Here is a 17,734-nt window from a genome sequence, read left to right on the forward strand (position 1 = left end):
GCGATGTTTTCAACAGACGATGATCCGTTTGGGGGAAGGGGGCGTGTCGACCAGGGAACATTGAGGATGTAGGGGAGCTCGGTTAGCGGGCTCCCCTCACAATAGGACAGAAACTAAACGAGAATAACGGGAGCAACTACTTCACCAAAAAAGTAATTCCTCTTTTTAAAGCTGTTTGCCCGCACTATAACCTAATATACTAAGTTTAGTGCGGGTGAACAAGCTGTCAGTTTCTCTTTAGTATCAAACGGAGTAAATTTATTGATGCTTAAGAATGTTACACATCATACATTACAGCATTTGCAAAGTAACAGAATTAGTGCAATAACAAAGGATTAATGCCATATAAAGGTCAACATGAACCAAAATCCAAAAGGGGAAAGGGGGAGGGGCCAGGAAGGGAAGGGTAGGGGGGGGGGAGGGTCAGGTACATATAAGCTCAGTACATAGTAGTTCGGAGCACACAACTAGAAAGGTCAACAATTCCAGAAGTGGGGGGAAATAAACAAGCGATGGTGAGAGGATGGCATCAGAGTAAAGTTATACATATAAGACCCATTACAATGAGATATAGTAAGAGATATCCATACCATGAGGGGAGTTTATCCAGGGATCCCATACTTTGTTAAAAAGCAACATCTCATCCCCCCTGATAGCATTCAAACGTTCTGATAACATAATATCATTAATTTTTGTTATGACCATAGATATGGACAGCACAGATGTTTTCCATTTGGAAGCAATATGAATTCTCGCAGCCATAAGAATAAATTGTAATAGTCTAAATTTGGCACCAGGTAAGGCCCGAGGTCTGTGTCCCAACAGGAAAATAGCCGGATTTCGTGGGCAGGAGACATGTAAGACAGAAAAAATCAGGTCCCCAACCCGGTGCCAAAATGCGGTAACATACTGGCAAGACCACCAAATATGCAACATATCACCTGTATCCTGACATCCTCTAAAGCACAGAGGGGAGACAGATGGGTAAATGGCGTGCAACCTGGAGGGAACACAATAGGTCCTATGAAGTATTTTTAGAGCAGTTTCTGATAGGGAGGTCTGCCAACTACCTCTACTCAACTGCATGCAGCATTCACGCCATTGCGGTAATGATAAGGTAATTTGGAAATCGTCCTCCCATTGAGACATAAACAATAACTTCGTGTCCTCGGGAGGACGGTTTAGAACCGAATAAATAAGGGAAAGAGTCCCTGTGCGTAATGGTGAGTATATAGCCGTGGTTTCATAGAAGGAGTTCTCTATGGCACATGAAGTAGTATTTAAGGAGCGCCAGAAGGAGAAGATTTGGGAGACTCTGAACATTTCCTCAGGAGGTGGGTTATACCTGCTGATGAATTCTGATTGGGTAGTCAATCGTTTACGTACCAGGAAGTGGTGAAGTAAGTAGAGTTTGTGAGAAAGCCACCAAGAAAAATCCGACCTCTGTAGACCAGGGGGAAAGGAAGGGTTAGCAAGTAGGGGGGTTGTAGGAGAGACTGGAGATTGCAGCCTGTACTTAAAGCGCACCGACCGCCAGAGGAGTAGAGAATAGAGGGATAGGATAGCTGAGGAAGGAACATAAGAGGAGACTGAAGCAGTAGACCACATGAGAGATTGTAAGGTATATGGAGAAAGCAACTCATTTTCTAGCGTAACCCAACGGGGAGAGTCCGATGGAGAGTTACAAAGGACTAGTTGAGCTAGACGAGCAGAGTGATAGTAGTGTATGAAGTTAGGTACAGAGAGCCCACCCAGTCTTTTGTGGTAGTACATGACACTTCGAGGGATTCTGGGTTTAAGACCTCGCCAAATGAACTCAAAAACATCTCTCTGTAACCTCCTAAGGTCCGTCATGCGGACTGGGATAGGTAAAGTCCTAAAGAGGTAGAGAAGCCTAGGTAATACCATCATCTTTATGGAGTGGATACGTCCAAGCCATGAGATGTGGGGAAGGTTCCATTTGGCAAGGTCCTCCCGAATAGATTTGTAAAGAGAGGGGTAGTTAAGTTTATATAACTGTGATAAAGAAGAAGGTAGCGCGATTCCTAAGTATGAAAGGAAGGAAGAGGCGGGACGTAGTTGAAAGTTAGTAGATATAGAAGTACACAGCCGAGAAGGTGAATTACATAAAAGGACCTCCGACTTGGACCTATTGATTACCAGGCCCGAAATTGTCGAGAAGCGATCGAGTAAGGGGAACAGATTAGGAAGGGAAATCAGGGGGTTGGTTAAGGTAAGTAACAGATCATCAGCAAATAAATTGGTTTTATACTGTGAAGAACCTATAGAAACTCCGGTAATATCTGGGTGGGAACGAATTAGGCTCGCCAGGGGTTCCATGACCAGAGCAAAAAGTGCCGGGGACAGGGGACAACCCTGGCGAGTACCCCTCAAAATAGAAATGGGAGACGGGTGGGAAGATGGGAGTTTGAGGTATGCTACAGGGTTGGAATAGAGAGTATGAATAGCTTGTACAAAGGGTCCAGAAAATCCCATGGCAGACAGAACCCCAAACAAATATGGCCAAGATACCGTGTCAAAAGCCTTTTCTATGTCGAGGCCTAGGATTGCCAGAGGAGTATTATGTACTGAGGCCCATTGGATGATGGAGAGCACCTTTCAAATGTTGTCCGGGGCCTGTCTGCCCGGGATGAAGCCTACTTGATCATTATGTATTAGGTTAGGTAACAATCGATTGAGGCGGTGCGCTAATATGGACGTAAACAGTTTAGCATCTAAGTTAATAAGCGAAATGGGTCTATAGTTAGAGGGTAGTAGTGGGTCCTTATTGGGTTTGGGAATAACTACTATGGACGCTTGCAGAAATTCAGGTGGCATAGGGGTACCGGATAATAATTTATTGCAATAGGCAGTGATGTGGGGGATTAAGATAGAAGCAAATTTCTTATAATAGAGGGCGGAGAAGCCATCAGGTCCTGGGGCCTTACCCAGCTTCAAATCGGAGATCGCAGCATCCACCTCCTCAGCCGTGATAGGGGAGTTAAGGGAGTCTCTAGCGGTGGAGGTAAGTGTAGGGAGGGGAATCGAGGATAGGAAAGTAGAGATGTCAGACTGTGAAGGAGAAGAGCGGCCAGTATTATATAAGGAGGAATAGAAGGAATGAAAAACCGAGTATATACGAGATGGGTCTGAGGTGGGCACCCCAGGTTTTAGTTGTATGCTATGCACTTTATTAATTCTCTGTCTATTTCGTAACATGGATGCTAGAAGGCGGTCTGGTTTATTTGCCCATTTATAGTAAGTAGTTTTTGTCCAGCGCAGGGCTTTCTCTGTGCGTTCAGATAGAACAGTGTCTAGCTGTAATTTAGTGATGCGTATGGCCTGTAATAAATACATGGAAGGATTAAGCTGGTGTGCAATGGAGAGCCTGGCCAGCTTATTTTCAAGCATGGTCTGAGCTTTTAGGCGTTCCCGTTTGAGACGGGAGGCCAGAGAGATAATCCTACCTCTCATATAGGCCTTGTGTGCCATCCAGACCCACCCCGGTTCAGTAAAGGAAGAGGAATTAGAAGAGAAGTAGTCAGAGAGGTCGGATTCAAGTTGGGTACGTACATGTGGTCGGCATAGCAGTGACTCGTTGAGTCTCCATGAGAAAGGTGTGGAACAGCGAGTACCTATGTTAAATTCAGAAAGAACAAGATCATGGTCAGACCAAACACAATTAATATGGCGAGCATAAAGTAAGTGAGCGAGAGTACATGAGTTAGTTAAAATCCAATCTATACGTGTATAGAGATTGTGTGAGGGGGAGTAATATGTATACCCCCTCTGTTGTAAATTATGCTCCCTCCAGGTATCAACCAACTCAAGGTCAGCAAAGGTCTGCCGCAGAAGCCTCTGCTGGGCCCCCGTGCGACGGAAAGAGGTGGTGGCAGATCTGTCCAATATACCGTTAAAAACCATGTTAAAATCTCCGCTCCATATGAGATAGTCATAGGTAAGAGACTGTAACAGGGTCGCCACGGTTACAAAAAAGGCAAGGGGTTCTTCATTAGGGGCATAGGAATTGACAATACACATTTTTTTTTCTTGGTAGATTCCCTCTAGAATGAGGTACCTACCCTCGGGGTCGTCATGTATGGTTGTGGGGGTGAAAGGAAAAGAGTTCTTCAATAATATCACTACTCCCCTCGTTTTTGTCTGAAATGAAGCAGCGTAGAAGCGAGAGTAATTCTTATGAAAGAATTTCGGAAATGAACTAGTGGTGAAATGAGATTCCTGGAGATTGATAACATCTGGGTCATGTGTGAGATAATCAATAAATGCCTTTTTCCTCTTAATCGGGGAGTTGAACCCCCTCACATTATGGGATAAGATGCGACACATTAGGAGTGAGGGTATAGAGCTGAGTAAAGCATTCGTTGACCAGGACATACAACAGTAAGGATGAAAAATCGGAAAAATTTAAGTGTACTGCAGTTGGTAAGACAGTGCGGAGGGGGAAAAGAAAAGACGATAGAATGGACACTTCAGGCGTACCGGGAGGGGGGGAGAGGAACAAACAAGGAAAACCAAGAACAGGGGAATAATACCAGAAGAGGATGGACAAAAAAAACCCCATCAAAACTATCCTTCCCACCATCTCTATCATTCCTGAAGGAGAAAGGGGCAACAAGATCATCCACCCCCACCGAGATTCCCAAGGGTAGAGCATCAGCAGCAGTATGTAATAGCACAGAAAGCACAGTTGGGCAATAGATAAAGAGAAGATCTAGAGGAGAAAGGAGTAGTAGCGTAAAGTAGAAATTAGGAGGAGGGAGGTGGAAAAGAACCGGCAACAGAGTAAAGACAAGCACAAGTAGAAAGAGAAAGAAAGAAAGAGTACTGGTAATGACTCACTAAGCCGAAAAGGTGGTTAGAGATATGCACCCCAAATACCCGAGAGTAAAGAGCAAAGATGCTGGTATGCATCTGGGCAATAATAAAAAAAAAAAAAAAAAAAAATCATTAGCCAGTATATATAACTATAAACTCCAAAAGGACCTCCGTAATGCAAGGAGGTACAGCATAACAAAACAGTAATTTTAAGAAGGAAAACGGAAGAACTAGAGTCCATGGAATCCGACTCCACCTGTAGAAATAAAGGTTAGGCAGAGATATAACACATGGCCTGCGACCAAAGAAAAATTAAATAATAAAGAAAAATAGGCTGTTCAGCCAGGCTTGTGAGGTTGAGATCTTTGGCGCTTGTGGGGAAATTCGGCTCTTTGCCACATTCTTTTGAGGGTCGGAGAGCGTGAGGGTAATGGAGCATGTTCATCATATGGAATGTCCTCACGATGAAGAATTTCCATGGCTTCTGAGGGAGTGCGGACCACATAGGAGCGGGAACGAATCTGGAACTGCAGTGAAAAGGGGAATCCCCATCGGTACTTGACCTGGGCCTTTTGGAGAGCCAGGGTGACCGGTCTCATGTTCCGTCTCCTTTCAAGTGTGGACGGAGCCAGGTCCGCATAAAGGTGGACCGAGGACGGCATGCCGGGTAAGGGAGAGACATTGCGGGCTGCTTGAAGGATTTTGTCCCTCATGTCAGGATAGTGCATACGGAGTATTACATCTCTTGGTACGTCAGGATTTTTAGGGCGACCCAGTGCTCTGTGGATCCGGTCCATGCGGAGGTAGGTCCGGTCAGTTTGTGGTAGTAGAGCAGTGAACAGCGTCAGAGTCGCAGTGTTTAAGTCGGTTACTGCTTCCGGTAGTCCGCGAATGCGAATGTTTGCTCGTCTGGATCTGTTTTCAAGATCTTCCAATTTTAGTTCCAGGATGTCAAACTTATCATTATGCTCAGAGAGGAGACCTTTGTTAGCCTCTATAGCGTCAGCTAAGTCATCGGCCCTTAGTTCCATGTCAGAAACTCTGCTGCCTAGGTCGCCCACCTGTTTGGAGAGGTCTGCCACAGCCTTTGAAAGTTCTGTCTTAAACATCGTTTGGATGGAGCGGTATAATTCAGCCGGGTTCATAGGGTCGGCCGGTAGTTCTGGTACTGGGGACTCGTCCGCTATGTCCTCCTCCTCAGGAGCAGCAGGGCTGGAGGCGCGCGAGGGAGTCGGCGCCATGTTGGATCTTCGCCCCGAGCGGAAAATTTCAGGTATAGTTTGGGATAAGGACTTTTGCGAGTCTCCTGTCTGGCTCTTCTCCATCCCCGCAAGTTTAGCCCACCTTTAGAGTGTGCGATGCTGCTGTGGAGCCGTAAAAACAGCGCTGATTATGGCTTAATCTCGGCAGGTGGCGCGGAGCTCACGGGGAACACGTCCTTCTCAGCGAGCCGCGCGCATGCGCCCCGTCAGTTTCTCTTTAAAGTGCAACTGTAGTTTCACTAAACTTCTGACATGTCAGTAGGACATTGGTGAGGGTCCTGAAAATAAGACCCCCACTAAATCAATGAAACAAATGTCCTGGGGCAAAGTCTGATCGCGGGGGTCCCGACGTGGCACCCCAGTCAACCGGTGCACAGAGAAAACTCTGTTCTTTGTAGGATGACGGCGACCACTGCAGTCACGCCCATCCATTCAAGTCTATGGGAAGAGGTACACCAGCTATGTACCAGACATGAATGGAGGGGGTATGGCGTGACGTCCCAAACACGGAAGCTCCAAGCTTCTATGTTCATGAATGCTGCGGTGCTGGCCCACAATAAGATGTCTAGGGGCGGAGTACCCCTTTGGATGTCTTTGGTTTTGCTTATATACTCATATACTGTATGTTAGACCACACACTTCTGACCCTGCCTCTCCAATGTTCATCCATGCAGAGCAAATAAAGCTAAAAAGGGGCACAGCCCACCCCTGAGTGCTTCTGCTCCTTTGTTTCAGTGACTGTTGGGGGTCTCACCTGTGGGAGCTGCTGGAAATAGCCAAGTGCTGACCACCTATGATGTGAGAGACTATAGACCCTGTTCATGAGATTAAGCAAATACTGATCACAATCTACATAGATAAACAGGTTATGCAGGCATGATGGGTACTGCCTGTCTTTGGCAAACCTCTTATAAGGCTTGCAGGGATTTTCTTGGAACATCATTCAGCCACTGCCATACAACTGTCTTTTCCACTAATACCAAACATTTTATTTGTCATACCCCTTATTGCAGAGAATCTGAGCAAAATGAACACTGATGTTCATGGGAAAAAAAGTTTACTGAAATCAAAATCAGATTTGAAAGGGCTGCATTCCCTTTACACAGTCACACTTTTTTCTGTACGTAGCACAAATCTAATTTTATAGAAATAGGAGTTATACTAAAATTAACTGAGAAAGAACTGCTTGATGACAAGCGGCAATATTCCTTCTCAACAGCCTTATCAATCTGCATATTCCTACATCTTTTGATTCATGGCCAACTACGCTCCACAGAATTAGAGACACCGCTCCACAGAAAATTCACTTACTCAGGAATGATTATACTGTGCTTCATATTTTATATATGAATTCAAGCTCACTAAGCCCACATAGAAAAGTCTAATCCTTAAGGGTAGGGTCACACATACACAAATCTGCTGTAAACTCACAAAGGCCCTCCAGCGAGTTTTGATGTGTGTAATACGCACCTTCTTCTTTGTTCAGCAATGTACTTGATGCTGCATATTTTCACCTTGCACCTTATAAGCTGTTTGGTTATGATTTTTAAAATAAAGGCAGACCCTCCCGCAGCATGCAGGGATTGTTAAATTCAATAAAACATGCTGCGGATATTAAGTGTTATAGATTTGCAGACACTGACATTCCCAGCGTATATAACCCTAAAGGGTATGCCATAAATCTTTAAGTCCATGTTCACACAGCAGAATTTTCGTGCCAGATTCCGCATTGGAATTAGGCAGAGAGATTCCGCTGCAGCAGAGTCTTGTTGAATTCACAGGATTCTGCTGCACTGTGAACATGTCAGAATTTCTGTGCCAGAAATTCTGTGTCCGCAAAAAGAATGAATATGTTCTATGAGACGGCGCATTCCGTGCGGTCCTAGCACCTGCAGTTTGCCAAATGTCTGCACAGAGATTTTCCGTGTGGACATTCCATACTGTGAACATAGCCTAATAGTACTGCACCTATCTTGAGAACGAGGGCCCCCTAGCCCTCAGAATGCTGTTTTACATTAAAGTTTACAATAAAAGGGGTTCTCTCAAGTTTCAAAAGGTATCATCTGTTCACTGGATATTGCTGATCATTGGGGTACAACTGCTGAGACCTTCACTGATTTGGGCAGCTGGGAACCCCACCAATCCCTTAACCCCAAGTGAATGTAGTGGTACAGGTTTTAACTGTGGACAGGTTACAACTTTGAATTTTGGGAGCTGCATTAGAAATGTAGCTAACCTGTCAATGCAACTCCCATTATTGTCTCTGACAGGCCGTGACCAATTTATGAATCTAGGAGCCAGGATAATGCACGTCACACAACGGGACGTTACTTAAGGTCATATGATTAGTCATAACTGTCCCCTCTCTCCGGTGTCACAATCATTACTGTCCCCAGCTCTCCCTGTGTGTAACTGTCATAACTGTTACCTCATTTCTGTCCCATCTTCTTCCGTGAGTCCAGAGACTGATTTTTCAGTCGTTCAGTCGACGGTCCAGTGTCACGTGACTGCCACAGCCAATAAGCAGCCTCAAAAGGTGATGAGACGTTACATACTCCTGAGCACATCGTGAATGTCAATTGACTGCGGCAGTTATCTGAAGTCCGCTGCTCACGTAACACCGTGCGCCAACCACAGTTTGATGCAATCTGTGCAGGGATGTTTTGAGTAGTGTTGTTCGCAGGCACTTGCACTTCATAGAATATTTTTAGTCTATACTTGTGCAGTGTGGGCTTGCAGCCCAGTGTAGTATTATTTTCTGCATTGACACATTGTTATGAACATGTTACCTGTTTCAGATTCTATCTTATTTTTGTTTATGACCTATCATTTCTCCAATTAGGGGTCCCAGTATTGACACATTAGTCCTTCCAGAGGGGTCAGTGTTGTAGGTTCTGATATTTTGCTTCCACTTGTATACAACAATTTATTTAATTATTTAAATTGTATGTGTTTGTTATTTTTTAATATGTTGTATGCAACATGGTGTGCACTGTGATATCTCCTAGCTTGTTTTCCCTCTAGTCTTGCTTCTATTTTTCGGCATGTTTGTTGCACTTTTCCCTTCCCCTGTAGCAGTGCCTATCTTTTTCTGTTTATAAAGATAGGAAGCTCCAATTCCAAATTTTAAACAGATCAGTAGCTATACTATGCTCTACTGTTTGGCAGCATAGAATGGTCTATTAGTTATGAGCTTTCTCCATTATATGCTTCCCTTACAGGGCAGGAGAGTATAGCAAAATATCCTCTATAGGCAAGTCTTAGACAGAAATAATACATATGCATTTTTAAAGGCATATTAAAAGATGAGGCCCAAGTTCCTGGGCCAACAAAGGGTCAAATGAGTAAGTTGAGGGACCATTTTGTTTTACTGAGCCTTTTTTAATCCTTTCTGCTATATAAAGTGACCAAAAATAAATAAATCAGCAATTCTGGACTTAAGTATTTTTCATGTCTAAACCATTGTAGGTTGAAAATATTGTATGTTAAGGGACCACTATATTTACATGCCACTAAGTAGTGAACGGGAGACACCAATACTTTCCTCAATAAAAAATCCGACCAACTCAGGGACAAACGCAGAGGTAGGTGGAGTCGCCCTCAACAAATGTCCGGCAGTGGTGCTAGGAGGTACAGATGATATCCACATCAACAAGTGTCAATAACAAACAAAGAAGAAACATCCGCACTCACCGCATAACAACAGACTACAGGCTTCACACTGGGCGATACCAGTGGACCGTCTTCCAGAACCTCCGTGGGGGCTCAGTGGAGACTGCCGTTAGTTTCGCGTAAGCACAGAGGTTCTGGAAGCCAGTCCCCCAGAAGTGCCAAGTGAGGACCACTATATTTATTGCCTGTTTTGGCACATGGAGCTCTGATGTCAATACACACTAGTTGTTTTCTGTATGTACCACTCACTCTGGTGCCCTCTTTATTTCTTACTTTGGTGGTTGTTTGGCAACCACTTTTAGATTATACACTGCTCAAAAAAATAAAGGGAACACTAAAGATAACACATCCTAGATCTGAATGAATTAACTAATCATATTAAATACTTTCGTCTTTACATGTTGAATGCCCAGACAACAAAATCACACAACAATTATCCATGGAAAATCTAATTTATCAACCCATGGAGGTCTGGATATGGAGTCACACTCAAAATCAATGTGGAAAACCAAACTACAGGCTGACCCAACATTGATGTAATGTCCTTAAAACACATCAAAATAAGGCTCAGTAGAGTGTGTGCCCTCGACGTGCCCGTATGACCTCCCTACAATGCCTAGGCATGCTCCTGATGAGGCGGCAGATGGTCTCCTGAGGGATGTCCTCCCAGACCAGGACTAAAGCATCTGCCAACTCCTGGACAGTCTGTGGTGGATGGACCAGTCCATAGCATCAATGCCTTCCTCTTGCAGGAACTGCTGACACACTCCAGTCACATGAGGTCTAGCATTGTCTTGCATTAGGAGGAACCCAGGACCAACCGCACGGGCATATGGTCTCACAAGGGGTCTGAGGATCTCATCTCGGTACCCAATGGCAGTCAGGCTACCTCTGGCATGCATATGGAGGGCTGTGCGGCCACCCCACACCATTACTGAGCCACCGCCAAACCGGTCATGCTGGAGGATGTTGCAGGCAACAGAACGTTCTCCACGGCGTATCCAGTCACGCCTGTCATTTGTACTCAGTGTGTATCTGCTTTCATCTGTGAAGAGCACTGGGCACCAGTGGCGAATTTGCCAATCTTGGTATTCTCTGGCAAATGCCAAATGTCCTGGATGGTATTGGGCTGTAAGCACAACCCCCACCTGTGGATGTCGGGCCCTTATACCACCCTTATGGAGTCTGTTTTTGACCGTTTGAGTGGACACAGGCACATTTTGGAGGTCATTTTGCAGGGCTCTGGCAGGGTTCCTCCTGCTCCTCCTTGCACAAAGGTGAAGGTAGCGGTCCTGCTGCTGGGATGTTGCCCCCTCCACTGGACACTACGCTGACAGACACAGCAAACCTTCTTTCCACATCTCGCATTGATGTGCCATCCTGGATGAGCTGCACTATCTGAGCCACTTGTGTGGGTTGTAGATTCCATCTCATGCTACCATTAGAGTGAAAGCACCGCCAGCATTGAAAAGTGACCAAAACATCAGCCAGGAAGCATAGGAACTGAGAAGTGGTCTGTGGTCACCTCCTGCAGAACCACTCCTTTATTGGGGGGTGTCTTGCTAATTGCCTATAATTTCCACCTGTTGTCTGTTCCATTTGCACAACAGCATGTGAAATTGATTGTCAGTGTGATTGACTTGGAGTTACATTTTTTTGTTTAAGTGTTCCCTTTATTTTTTTGAGCAGAGTATAATCACTATATACTGCAGGTATACTTATTAAAAGCAGTGCCTGTATTTGTGATGTAGTTCCTGACATATTTTATAATGCTTTTTGTTGTTTTATTGATCTTCTATGTGGATTGTCCAATAAAATTTTGCATGTATTTATGATTATATCATTTTCATATAGTGTGCTTTGTTTGGTGGTTTATAGTCCTGTTGCACAGCGAAACATAATAGACTATACATAGGCCCTTTTTGAAGGAGGTTGAGGTCATAGCTTATAATTCCAAAAATAACAATTCTTTCATCATGACCTATGGGTGTAAATCACTAAAACGTATTCCTTACAAATAAACAAAGATTATATATATATATATATATATATATATATATATATATATATATATACACACACACATACACCCTGTACCTATAAAATTATTTTCTTTCTTTCCTGTATATCAGTTTCTGAGAAAGCAGTGTAAAAGCCAATATAAAATTGTTAGAACAGATCTCAAAGGGTGGCCACCCAGCTTTTCTGGAGTCTAAAATGGCACAGGTCCTGTTAAGGTAAGTGAAACGCACATATTAGGTAAGCTCTAGCAAAAAAAACAAAAAAAATCCCATCAATTCCTTAAATCCAAGAATCATGATAGAAGCCACGGAGCAGATCTTCCAGGCAGTTTTTATTTTACAAGTCTTCAAATCTCTCACTTAAACCAACATTCTAGCACACAGAAGGAAAATGTCTAGACTTTTTATGACCTACAGGTCCAGTGTCCCAGTGGAGCAGCTGTCATTCACTTGCTTGGTTCATTTGACTGTGATCAGGAGCCTTTTATATTCAAGCTGCGGAGTAACACCGACTGGAAAGGTTTACTCAAATAAATGTGCAACTATTAAAATAAAGTCATCGCCCTTAACCTCAAGGTTCCGTTCACATTTACGTTCCACTCGAGGTAGGAGTTGAGAAAATTCCCTGTTGTATCCCGCAAATTGTCGATGTATACCACTGTATAGGCAATGTTGGCCACTGACACGCAATATAAATAAAGTATACTTTGTGTTATCCATTTTTTTTCCTTTTCTTTTTTTTTTTTTTTTTTTTTTTTTACATGTTCAATTTCATGGCTCCAACAAAGTCAACTTCTGACTTTATTCAGCCTATTTTCTGCACATATATGCTTATTTTGCAGGGCTTAAAATAGCAGTAGATTAACGTTTTTGAGGCTCACTAATTAAAAAGGTATATGTGCTAGAAATCGCCCCGAATGTAGTCACTATTTGACTATGTTGGTGTCATTGCCAGTACACTGTGGTATATGAGGGCAACCGTTTTTTACAGGTTTCTTAAAGTCCCCGTCTGTATCTCCTAGTAACAGATTAACACACTACTAAACTCTGTCCCAATGATATTATTGATATCTGCCCAAAGGAATATTGATATATTCAGTCAAGGTGCCCTGGCCCAGGGGAGACATCTAAAATGCTACAACGGATATTCTCAATGTCGTATGGAAATCAGACTTGTTAGACCCGTTTCCTATGAACAGATGCTGCAGGTCTTCCTAGAGCATATTTACAATGACTGACAAACAGATCACAGTGCTTATTCTTCTTACAACATGCAGGGACTGACACAAATGGCTCACGAGTAGCATTCTTGCTTGCAGCAACATCAGATACGTACAAAAAGCAAATTGTCAGATCCCTTTATTACACCCGGTACAGCAATGTTGTTCTACATCTGGCTTTCTTATGTACTCTGGGCCTTAGAGCAACCTCGAAATCCTGACTAGTATGATATGCTTTCTATTAATATAAACCAGGGATAGACAGATTACTGTAAAACATCTCTAGGAGCCACTGACTCGTGTGGATGTCAACAGAAAACAACCCAAAAAGCTGGCACCAGTGGGCCCTTCACGCGTCTATTAGCTTAGATACTGGAATTTGTCCCACACTTATAAACTATAGAACCATATTCAAGATAACTTGCCTGTTGCTCCATTCAAACATTCTTGTGATGGGCGCGATCCAGCAATCAGACCCCACTGACCATACAATTATCACCTAGCCAGTGGATACACTTAAAAGGGTACTTCGCTGCTCAACGTTTGGAACAAACCGTTTCCAATGCTGGAGCCGGCGCCGAGAGCTCGTGACGTCATAACCACCCCCTCATGATGTCACGCCCTGCCCTCTCAATGCAAGTCTATGGGAGGGGCATGACAGCTCCCATAGACTAACATTGAGGGGGCGGGGTGTGACATCATGAGGGGCGTGGCTATGACATCACGAGCTCCCGGCGCTAGCTCCAGCGTTCGGAACAGTTTGTTCCAAACACTGAGCAATGGAGTACCTCTTTAACTACTATGGAATAACCCCTCTAAAGTTGATTTTTCAATAAGAACATTATACTAGAAAATTTCTGTTGTGCAATTGTTTTAATATTTCATGATATGCAGTGTCTCTTTGCTAGCCTTCTCAAAAATTGTAAATCCTTAACCCCTTAAGGACCAGGCCATTTTACACCTTAAGGACCAGAGCGTTTTTTGCAATTCTGACCACTGTCACTTTAAACATTAATAACTCTGGAATGCTTTTAGTTATCATTCTGATTCTGAGATTGTTTTTTCGTGACATATTCTACTTTAACTTAGTGGTAAAATTTTATGGTAACTTGCATCCTTTCTTGGTGAAAAATCCCAAAATTTGATGAAAAAAATGAAAATTTTGCATTTTTCTAACTTTGAAGCTCTCTGCTTGTAAGGAAAATGGATATTCAAAATAAAACATTTTTGGGTTCACATATACAATATGTCTACTTTATGTTTGCATCATAAAATTTATGAGTTTTTACTTTTGGAAGACACCAGAGGGCTTCAAAATTCTGCAGCAATTTGGAAATTTTTCACAAAATTTTCAAACTCGCTATTTTTCATGGACCAGTTCAGTTTTGAAGTGGATTTGAAGGGTCTTCATATTAGAAATACCCCATAAATGACCCCATTATAAAAACTACACCCCCCAAAGTATTCAAAATGACATTCAATAAGTGTATTAACCCTTTAGGTGTTTCACAGGAATAGCAGAAAAGTGAAGGAGAGAATTCACAATCTTCATTTTTTACACTCGCATGTTTTTGTAGACCCAATTTTTGAATTTTTGCAAGGGGTAAAAATGAGAACATTTTTACTTGTATTTGAAACCCAATTTCTCTCGAGTAAGCACATACCTCATATGTCTATGTTAATTGTTCGGCGGGCGCAGTAGAGGGCTCAGAAGGGAAGGAGCGTCAAATGGTTTTTGGGGGGCATGTCACCTTTAGGAAGCCCCTATGGTGCCAGGACAGCAAAAAAAAAACCATCATGGCATACCATTTTGGAAACCAGACCCCTGTTACGCCGAGCGCTCCGGGTCCCCGCTCCTCCCCGGAGCGCTCGCTTCACTCCCTCCGCTGCAGCGCTCCGGTCACGTCCTCTGACCCGGGGCGCTGCGATCCCGCTGCCAGCCGGGATGCGATTCGCGATGCGGGTAGCGCCCGCTCGCGATGCGCACCCCGGCTCCCCTACCTGACTCGCTCCCCGTCTGTTCTGTCCCGGCGCGCGCGGCCCCGCTCCCTAGGGCGCGCGCGCGCCGGGTCTCTGCGATTTAAAGGGCCACTGCGCCGCTGATTGGCGCAGTGGTTCCAATTAGGGTTTCACCTGTGCACTTCCCTATATTACCTCACTTCCCTTGCACTCCCTTGCCGGATCTTGTTGCCTTAGTGCCAGTGAAAGCGTTCCTTGTGTGTTCCTTGCCTGTGTTTCCAGACCTTCTGCCGTTGCCCCTGACTACGATCCTTGCTGCCTGCCCCGACCTTCTGCTACGTCCGACCTTGCTTCTGCCTACTCCCTTGTACCGCGCCTATCTTCAGCAGCCAGAGAGGTGAGCCGTTGCTAGTGGATACGACCTGGTCACTACCGCCGCAGCAAGACCATCCCGCTTTGCGGCGGGCTCTGGTGAAAACCAGTAGTGGCTTAGAACCGGTCCACTAGCACGGTCCACGCCAATCCCTCTCTGGCACAGAGGGTCCACTACCTGCCAGCCGGCATCGTGACAGTAGATCCGGCCATGGATCCCGCTGAAGTTCCTCTGCCAGTTGTCGCTGACCTCACCACGGTGGTCGCCCAGCAGTCACAACAGATAGCGCAACAAGGCCAACAGCTGTCTCAACTGACCGTTATGCTACAACAGTTGCTACCACAGCTTCAGCAGTCATCTCCTCCGCCAGCTCCTGCACCTCCTCCGCAGCGAGTGGCCGCTCCTGGGATACGCTTATCCTTGCCGGATAAATTTGATGGGGACTCTAAGTTTTGCCGTGGCTTTCTTTCCCAATGTTCCCTGCATCTGGAGATGATGTCGGACCTGTTTCCCACTGAAAGGTCTAAGGTGGCTTTCGTAGTCAGTCTTCTGTCCGGAAAAGCCCTGTCATGGGCCACACCGCTCTGGGACCGCAATGACCCCGTCACTGCCTCTGTACACTCCTTCTTCTCGGAAATCCGAAGTGTCTTTGAGGAACCTGCCCGAGCCTCTTCTGCTGAGACTGCCCTGTTGAACCTGGTCCAGGGTAATTCTTCCGTTGGCGAGTATGCCGTACAATTCCGTACACTTGCTTCAGAATTGTCCTGGAATAATGAGGCCCTCTGCGCGACCTTCAAAAAAGGCCTATCCAGCAACATTAAAGATGTTCTGGCCGCACGAGAAATTCCTGCTAATCTACATGAACTTATTCACCTAGCCACTCGCATTGACATGCGTTTTTCTGAAAGGCGTCAGGAACTCCGCCAAGATATGGACTCTGTTCGCACGAGGCGTTTCGTCTCCTCGGCTCCTCTCTCCTCTGGTCCCCTGCAATCTGTTCCTGTGCCTCCCGCCGTGGAGGCTATGCAGGTCGACCGGTCTCGCCTGACACCTCAAGAGAGGACACGACGCCGTATGGAGAACCTCTGCCTGTACTGTGCTAGTACCGAACACTTCCTGAGGGATTGTCCTATCCGTCCTCCCCGCCTGGAAAGACGTACGCTGACTCCGCACAAAGGTGAGACAGTCCTTGATGTCTACTCTGCTTCTCCACGTCTTACTGTGCCTGTGCGGATGTCTGCCTCTGCCTTCTCCTTCTCTACAGTGGCCTTCTTGGACTCTGGATCTGCAGGAAATTTTATTTTGGCCTCTCTCGTCAACAGGTTCAACATCCCGGTGACCAGTCTCGCCAGACCCCTCTACATCAATTGTGTAAATAATGAAAGATTGGACTGTACCATACGTTTCCGCACGGAGCCCCTTCTTATGAGCATCGGATCTCATCATGAGAGGATTGAACTTTTGGTCCTCCCCAATTGCACCTCGGAGATTCTCCTTGGACTTCCCTGGCTTCAACTTCATTCCCCAACCCTGGATTGGTCCACTGGGGAGATCAAGAGTTGGGGGTCCTCTTGTTCCAAGAACTGTCTAAAACCGGTTCCCAGTAACCCTTGCCGTAACTCTGTGGTTCCTCCAGTAACCGGTCTCCCTAAGGCCTATATGGACTTCGCGGATGTTTTCTGCAAAAAACAAGCTGAGACTCTACCTCCTCACAGGCCTTATGATTGCCCTATCGACCTCCTCCCGGGTACTACTCCACCCCGGGGCAGAATTTATCCTCTCTCTGCCCCAGAGACTCTTGCCATGTCCGAATACGTCCAGGAGAATCTAAAAAAGGGCTTTATCCGTAAATCCTCCTCTCCTGCCGGAGCCGGATTTTTCTTTGTGTCCAAAAAAGATGGCTCCCTACGTCCTTGCATTGACTACCGCGGTCTTAATAAAATCACGGTTAAGAACCGCTACCCCTTACCCCTCATCTCTGAACTCTTTGATCGCCTCCAAGGTGCCCACATCTTCACTAAATTGGACTTAAGAGGCGCCTATAACCTCATCCGCATCAGAGAGGGGGACGAGTGGAAAACGGCATTTAACACCAGAGATGGACACTTTGAGTATCTGGTCATGCCCTTTGGACTGTGCAATGCCCCTGCCGTCTTCCAAGACTTTGTCAATGAAATTTTTCGTGATCTGTTATACTCCTGTGTTGTTGTATATCTGGACGATATCCTAATTTTTTCTGCCAATCTAGAAGAACACCGCCAGCATGTCCGTATGGTTCTTCAGAGACTTCGTGACAACCAACTCTATGCCAAAATTGAGAAATGTCTGTTTGAATGCCAATCTCTTCCTTTTCTAGGATATTTGGTCTCTGGCCAGGGACTACAGATGGAT

General features: G+C 45.1%; 1 protein-coding gene across 8 annotated transcripts in view; it reads right to left on the bottom strand.

Annotated features, from left to right (window-relative positions):
- The window catches only part of GALNT7 (polypeptide N-acetylgalactosaminyltransferase 7), a 199,236-nt gene that overhangs the window by 135,296 nt on the left and 46,206 nt on the right, over nucleotides 1-17,734 (bottom strand). The gene's annotated exons all lie outside the window — the stretch shown is intronic.

This window comes from Hyla sarda, chromosome 1 (genome assembly GCF_029499605.1).
Source record: "Hyla sarda isolate aHylSar1 chromosome 1, aHylSar1.hap1, whole genome shotgun sequence".
NCBI classification, from domain to species: domain Eukaryota; kingdom Metazoa; phylum Chordata; class Amphibia; order Anura; family Hylidae; genus Hyla; species Hyla sarda.